Source organism: Bison bison, unplaced genomic scaffold (genome assembly GCF_000754665.1).
Source record: "Bison bison bison isolate TAMUID 2011002044 unplaced genomic scaffold, Bison_UMD1.0 scf7180017864239, whole genome shotgun sequence".
NCBI classification, from domain to species: Eukaryota; Metazoa; Chordata; class Mammalia; order Artiodactyla; family Bovidae; genus Bison; species Bison bison.
In genome coordinates, this window is record NW_011494811.1 from 6028010 (window position 1) to 6036217 (window position 8208).

General features: G+C 36.3%; 1 protein-coding gene and 1 pseudogene across 12 annotated transcripts in view; one reads left to right on the plus strand and one right to left on the minus strand.

Moving 5' to 3' along the window:
• FUT8 (fucosyltransferase 8 (alpha (1,6) fucosyltransferase)) overlaps positions 1 to 8208 on the minus strand; it is a 334040-nt gene that overhangs the window by 274208 nt on the left and 51624 nt on the right. For 10 of the 12 annotated variants that reach the window (XM_010846746.1, XM_010846750.1, XM_010846743.1 and 7 more), the window contains one exon: positions 4859 to 4956. The exons of the other annotated variants lie outside the window; for them this stretch is intronic. The gene's annotated coding sequence lies outside the window, so the exon portion shown is untranslated. The remainder of the gene's footprint in view (positions 1 to 4858; positions 4957 to 8208) is intronic. 12 annotated transcript variants of the gene reach the window in all.
• LOC104993512 overlaps positions 1 to 8208 on the plus strand; it is a 16098-nt pseudogene that overhangs the window by 2869 nt on the left and 5021 nt on the right.

Sequence of the window (8208 nt, forward strand, 5' to 3'; positions counted from 1 at the left end):
TATCCTATCATTTTGCCTTTTCATACTGTTCATGGGGTTCTCAAGGCAAGAATACTGAAGTGGTTTGCCATTCCCTTCTCCAGTGGACCACATTCTGTCAGATCTCTCCACTGTGACCCGCCCATCTTAGGAACTACATATTTGCCTTAAAATTTCATGACATGCTCTTCAGCAAATGGAATCAGTATTCCTACAAACTAGAAATTCATCCCTTTTCTAATATTTGGCTTTCAGTAATGTTTTTGAAACTCTGGAAAAGACCCTGATCCTGGGAAAGATAGAAGGCAGGAGGAGAAGGGGACAACAGAGGATAAGATGGTTGGATGGCATTACTGACTCAATGGACATGAGTTTGAGCAAGCTCTGGGAGATAGTGATGGACAGGGAAGCCTGGAGTGCTGCAGTCCATGTGGTGTTGCAAAGAGTCAGACACGACTGAGCAACTGAACAACAACAAATGTTTTTTATGTTTATTATAAAGTTATGCCAGATAACTAATTAATAAGACACTCACAAAAGAGCTCAAATCCTGAAGAACTTCTGAGCATAGCATCATCTCTGACTCTGTGTTGAATATGCCCAATGAACAAATATTCTCTCAGGAACATCTTTAAAATGCTCTGTCTCTGCCTAAAATGTTTTATCTATTTCTGAAATGTTCCCTGAGAACATAATATAGCATACCACTTATCCAACAGAGACTATGAAAGTTATATAATTTATCTAAAGATACGCAAAAACATGAGAACAGTTCAAAGTCACACTGACTCTTTTTTTAGTGTTCAGGCTTTGGAGTTGAAATTGAAACCAACATTTTCTGAATCTAAGCATGACATTTTGCTCAAAATATTTTTATTTCTGTAGCACATAATGAACTAGATATTCCTTGTAAATATTCAAATAGCTTTTTGATACCACTAAATAAGCTAATCTTTCATATTACTAATTTAATTTCCCCAAGGCAGAATGACAGTTTCCATCATTTTCATCCCAAGTATTCATTCAAGAAAGTTTAAATTAACTTTTCATGCCCAACCTTTGTCCTTTTTACATACATTTTTAAGACAGAAGAATTCTTACAAATACTTGACTTTTCTAAACAGGTAACTCTTGGAGCTCCCTATATGAGGGTTAACTACATAAAAATTTGTACATTTCTGATCTACCACTATACTGAGGAAAGCTACCTGATTTTTCCATAATAAGGACAACACATAAGTTCCAATATACCCCCATCTTATAATTTTCATCACCTCTCTTTCTATACTCAAAATGATCATTTAAAAAAAAAGATCATAAGTTGCAAGTCTCTTCCCATACCCATATGATCTGTTAAGTTTTTTCTAATTAATTTTTAATGACATTTTAAAAAGGAAATGCAACCCCCAATCCAAAAAGGCAATAGTTAAATCATTATGATCTCTTTAAAAACAAGTAACACTGTTTTAATAAAGAATATATAATCACATTTTTATTTTAAACTGTATGACTCCACAGTAAATATATTATATACCATGACAAGTGGAATTTATTCCTGCAACTAAGGAGAGCATAGCATACAAAAATTAATATAATATGCCACATCAACAAAATGAAGGAAAAACTCACATAATCATCTCAACTAACACACAAAAAGTGTTTTACAAAATTCAACATCCTTTCATGACAAAGACACTCAATTAAATAGGAATAGAAGGAAACTACCTTAACATAATAAAGCCATATATGAAAAGCTCACAGCAAACAACATACTCAATGGTGAAAGACTAAAAGCTTTTCCTGTAAGATCAGGAACAAGGTAAGAATGCTCACTTTCATCACTTCTATTGGCTACAGCACCGAAAGCTCAAGTGACAGCAATTACGAAAAAGAATACAAGGCATTCAGACTGAAAAGGATAAAATAAAATTATCTCTGCTTGCAGATAATGTGGTCTTCTATGTAGAAAACCCTACAGACTCCACCAAAACAACTGTTAGAAGTAATAAATGAATTCAGCAAAAAAAGATACAAAGACTAAAGTCAGTTGTGTTTCTATACGCAAACAATGAACAAACTGAAAAAGAAAATTACAAAAATAACTTAATTGACAGTAATATAAAAAAGAACAAAATACTTAGGAAATAAGTTACCCAAGGAGGTAAAAGGCTTGTACAATGAAAACTATAAAACATTGCTGAAAGAAATTAAAGAAGACATAAATAAATGGAAATAAATCTCACGTTAATATTCTAAAAGACTTAATATTGCTAAAATGTCAATACTACCCAAAGCAATCTACAGATTCTATGCAACGCTTATCAAAATCCCAAAGAATTTTGCACAAAGAGAAAAAAGGATCCTAAAATTCACATAGACTCTCAAGGGACCTCGAAGAGCCAAGAAGATCTTGAAAAAGAAAAGAAAAACTAGAGGATTCACCCTTCCTGATTTCAAAATTTCACTGGAATGCTACAGTAATCAAAACAGTGCAGCACTGTCAAAAAGACAGACACACGGACTAGTGAAAGAGAGCTTAGAAATAAACTCACACGTACACGCTCAAATGATTTCTGATAAGGGTGTTAAGAACATCCAATGGGGAAAAAGTAAGTCTTTTGAACAAATGAGTGCTGGGGAAACTGGTCCACACACCTAATGCCATATACAAAAATTAACTGAAAATGGATGAAGAACCTAAATGTAAGACTTAAATAATAAAACTCTTAGAAGAAACAAAGCACAAAAGCATCAGAACATTGAATTTCACAATGATTTCTTGGACAGGGGGACACCAAAGGCACATGTAAAAAGAAATTAAAAAACGAATTTGACTTTATGAAAATTAAAAATTTTGTGCACAAGATACTATGCATAGAATAAAAAGGCAACCCACAGAATAGGATAAAATACTTGGAAATCATATATCTGATAAGAAATTGATATCCAGAATATGTAAGAACTACCCTAGAACTCAACAACAAACCAGCATGACTCAAAATTGAGAAAAGGGCTTGAAACATTTCTCCAAAGATATGTAAATTACCAACATGAAATAACATGAGAAGATGCTCAATGTCAGCAATCATTAGGGCAACACAAATGAAAACTAAAGTACAATACCACATCATAACCATTAAGATGGTTACTTAAAAAAAAAGAAAATAATAAGCACTGGCAAGGACGTGAAGAAACTGGAAGCCTTGTGCACTACTGGCAGAAATATAAAATGGTGTAGCTCCTGTCGAAAACAGTATGGTGGTTCTCAAAAAAAGTAAAAATAGAATTATGATCTAGAAATTTCGCTTCTGAGCATATACACAAAAAGAAATAAAAGCAGGGCCTTGAAGAGATCACTGTACACCCATGTTCACAGCCACACAGTGGCTGTGAATACACAGCAGCTAAAACACGGAAGCAACCCAACTATGTTCATCAACTGATGAGTAGATAAGCAAAATGTGATATATACACACAATATTATTCAAACGTAAAAAGGGAAGAAAACTGCAATATGCTACAAATGGATGTACCTTGAGCACGTTACACTAAGTGAAATGAGTCAGTCATAGAAAGAAAATTACTGTATAATTCCATTCATATAAAGTACTTAGAGTGGTCAAAATCATAAAGACAGAAAGTATCGTGCTGGTTGCCAGGAACTGGGGGAGCAGAGAATGGAGAGTTATTGTTTTATTGTTTAATGGGTATAGAGTTTCAGTTTTACAAGATGAAAAGTTATGAGGATGGATGGTGGTGACGGCTACATAACAATGTGAATATACTTAACACCATTGAGCTGTACATTTAAAAATGGTTAAGGTAAATTTTATGTGCATTTTATCACAGGATTAAAAAAGAAGAAAGCACGACTGCAATAATCACCAAAAACTAGAAACTCCCCACATGTCCATCATATGGTGAATGGATAAACTAACTGTATATGTATATAGACAGATAGATAGATAGTGTTAGTCGCTCATCATGTCTGACTCTTTGCCACCCCATGGACCCCAGGCTCCTATGTCCACGGAATTTTCCAGGCAAGAATACTGGAGTGGAAACCCATTCCGCTCTCCAGGGGGTCTTCCGGACTCAAAAACTACAACTGGGTCTCCTACCCTGGGGGAGGATTCTTTATTGTCAGAGCCACCAGGGAACTAACTGCAGTATATCCATACAATAGGACACTACTCAGTAACAAAAAAGAATGAGCTACTGGTACACACAACATGGATAAATGCAAATGCATTATGCTAAATGAAAGAAGCTAGATTTTAAAAGCTACACATTAAATTATTTCATTTAAATGGTATACTGGAAAAAGTAAACTACAGGGACAAAAAAAACAGATCTGTGGTTGCTAGGGATTGAGATGCAGAGAGAGGTTGACTACAAAAAGGCAACAAGAGTGAATTTAGAAGATTATGGTAATGAACATATATTTGTCAAAATTCACAGACTTAAAAAAAATAAAAAAAATAAAAATCTGAATGTATAACTGAAATATGAATAAAAATGAAATCTTTCTAAATAAGCTACTAAAAGTTTCAAACAATTTTAAGATGAGTAGTTTATTTTCAGCACTAAAGATGCCACAGGATGAAAAGGTACAGTATACAATATTCACCCACAACTTACCTAGCACCTTAAAGTAAAAAACTATTAAATAGGAAATAAAACATTTTTCATTTTATGCACTGCAAATTGTACATAATAGGTAGCGTGGTAGGTACATAATTCAGGAGAAGTTTAAATTGACTTGGCCTTTCTACTTCACTGGTGTATACATATGTAACTTTAAATACAAAATTATCCATTTCTAAAAATATTAACATATAATTGGAAAAGAGAAGTACTGTCCACAAAATCTACTAACCTGAATTTGTTCAGTTAATCAATAATTGCAATAGAACTCTTTATCAAAACTGGAAACACCATCAGGGTCATGGGTGCTCTCTTAGAAAAAGCAGCAACCTGGAACAAAAAATATACATATATACTATGAACCTCTGTCCTAGTCAAACTTCAGTTACCATTATATACTTTTCTAAAGTTCCCTTTTTTTCCCCCTTATGTAACTTTTATATACTTTATATACTTTTCTAAAGTCCCCTTTTATATACTTTTCTAAAAGTCCCCTTTTTCCCCCTTATGTAGCCACTCATAACATGTAAAAATTTTGCATATTCACTTATTCTGCAAGCTACACCTTTCAATATGCCTCAGATACGCAGATGACACCACCCTTACGGCAGAAAGCAAAAAGGAACTAAAGAGCCTCTTGATGAAGGTGAAAGAGAAGAGTGAAAAAGCTGGCTTAAAATTCAACATTCAGAAAACTAAGCTCACGGCATCTGGTCCCATCAGTTCATGGCAAATAAATGAGGAAACAATGGAAGCAGAGACAGATTTTATGTTCTTGGCCTCCAAAATCACTGTGGTGACTGCAGCTGTGAAATTAAAAGATGCCTGCTCCTTGGAAAAAAAGGTATGACAAACCTAGACAGCGTATTAGAAAGCAGAGTGATTACTTTTCCGACAAAAGTCCATATAGTCAAAGCTATGGTTTTTCCAGTAGTCACATACGGGTGTAAGAGTTGGACCATAAAGAAGGCTGAGCGCCAAAGAACTGATGCTTTTGAACTGTGATGTCAGAGAAGACTCTTAAGAGTCCCTTGGAGTGCAAGTAGATCAAACCTGTCAATCCTAAAGGAAATCAACCCTGAATATTCATTAGAAGGACTGATGCTGAAGCTGAAGCTCCACCCCTAGCCACCTGATGCAAAGAGCCGACTCACTGGAAAAGACCCTGAGGCTGGCAAACATTGAAGGCAGGAGGAGAAAGGGACAACAGAGCACGGAAATGGTTTGGATGGCATCACCAACTCAACGGACAAGAGTCTGAGCAAACTCCAGGAGAAGGTGAAGGACAGGGAAACCTGGTGTGCTGAAATCCACAGGGTCACCGAGTCGGACGTGACTGAGCGACTGAACAATATCAACAATGCCTTTCAAATCCCACTAAGAAACAGCCTTTCATTTTGCAAATTATATTCAAACATAGTAACACTGTCTTAATTTGCTTCATAGTTCATCTTAAAATAAATCTGCACCTATAAAACTGCTTTGTGAACACAAAATTCTTAATTTTGTCTACATCTTAACACAAGGTCAGTCAGAAACATCTCTTTCCAGACCAAAGCTTGAAATCATCTACATCCCTATACCTCAGTTAGCTCTACAATCTAATTTCTGACTATATTCTACACAAACTTTCATTCAAATCAATTTAATTTGCTTGCTTTCCACAGAACAATTCTGTCATTCTCAGCTGTCACCATGCAACACAGCATTCCTTCTTTTTAAAAGAAAGATTTTTCCTCCCTTATCCTCTTTGTTAATCAATGCATATTCATCAACTTTCAAAATGCAGCTCCTCATTCCTGCCTGAGAGCTGATAAAATCATTCTGTACTCCATTAATCTCTGCAAGAATATTTTGTTTCCTTTGATATGTGTCATCTCATATAGTCTTCTGGTTAGCAACACTATCTCCTACTTCTTTTGTCACCTCTTCTCCATCATCTAGTAACATGTTTGACACACAGAAAGTAATCACTATGATTGACTAACAAGTGAAATAGTCTGAATGAAGATTCACACATCATATGTTCACTGAGTGTGTACATATGTGCAGCTCACCAAGTAGAAAAACGCAAGAATAACATAAAGACACAAAACACTCTATGGAAACATGTCTTTCTGCCAGTTAATTTACTGTTGTTACAACATGAGATTATTTTCAAATTGTCAGATGTAGTCTTTCTCTGACAGCAAAGCCATTTTGAAACCAATTTCTGATGATTAGAAATAATACAGAAGAATCATTACCAGTTCCATCTCCCCAAAAGTAATCCAACTAGGTTCATTCTAAATTCCAAGAGTCAAAAATTTATTCTGAGACACAAGAGCCTATAAAAACATTTAATAAATAATTCTAAACCAAAAGCAAGCACATTTCTATACTGTCTTACAGTAAAGAATCTGTCAGCAACACAGGAAACCCAGGTTCGATCCCTGGGTCAGGAATATGCCCTGGAGAAGAAAATGGCAACCCACTCCAGTATTCTTGCCTGGGAAATCCCATGGACAGATAGATGAGCCTGGCAGGGTACATTCCATGGAGTCTGAAGACTCAGATACAACTGAGCGACTGACACTTTACAATTTACATTATCTTTTCTGGAAATTCTCACTGAAAAGGACAAACCACTCCCAAGTCAACTACCCCAGGGCCCATAAACTGACAATTCTTAAATGGCCATTAACTACAAAATCATCAAGGCTCATTGTGATTCCTTCACCAACTTCACAAAACCTTCACAAAACTTCACCAACCTCCCACAATGATTCAGTATTATGGGATTCATACTTCGTCATGAAGTAACTGGTACCAGATTTCTCTTTAGTCAGTAAACAACTGCAAAACTAGGCAAAACAGATGACAGCACAGTTTCCAGACACTGGACAACAATTAGTGTAGATCTTCATTCTCTGAGAGAAGAAAATAAGCTAGATAAGCCTACAAACACCTTAATTTTCTGCTAAGAGACATGTTACAGACACTACTGCAGGCAGGGAAATTCAAAGTAGAGCGCAGCAGGGTCACCAACATGAAAAGACAAACATCAGAGTTCAGAAGGGATCAGATCAGATCAGATCAGATCAGTCGCTGAGTCATGTCCGACTCTTTGCGACCCCATGAATCGCAGCATGCCAGGCCTCCCTGTCCATCACCAACTCCCGGAGTTCACTCAGACTCACGTCCATAAAGTCAGTGATGCCATCTAGCCATCTCATCCTCTGTCGTCCCCTTCTCCTCTTGCCCCCAATCCCTCCCAGCATCAGAGTCTTTTCCAATGAGTCAACTCTTCACATGAAGTGGCCAAAGTACTGGAGTTTCAGCTTTAGCATCATTCCTGCCAAAGAAATACCAGGGCTGATCTCCTTCAGAATGGACTGGTTGGATCTCCTTGCAGTTCAAAGGACTCTCAAGAGTCTTCTCCAACACCACAGTTCAAAAGCATCAATTCTTCGGCGCTCAGCCTTCTTCACTGTCCAACTCTCACATCCATACATGACCACAGGAAAAACCATAGCCTTGACTAGACGAACCTTTGTTGGCAAAGTAATGTCTCTGCTTTTCAATATGTTATCTAGGTTGGTC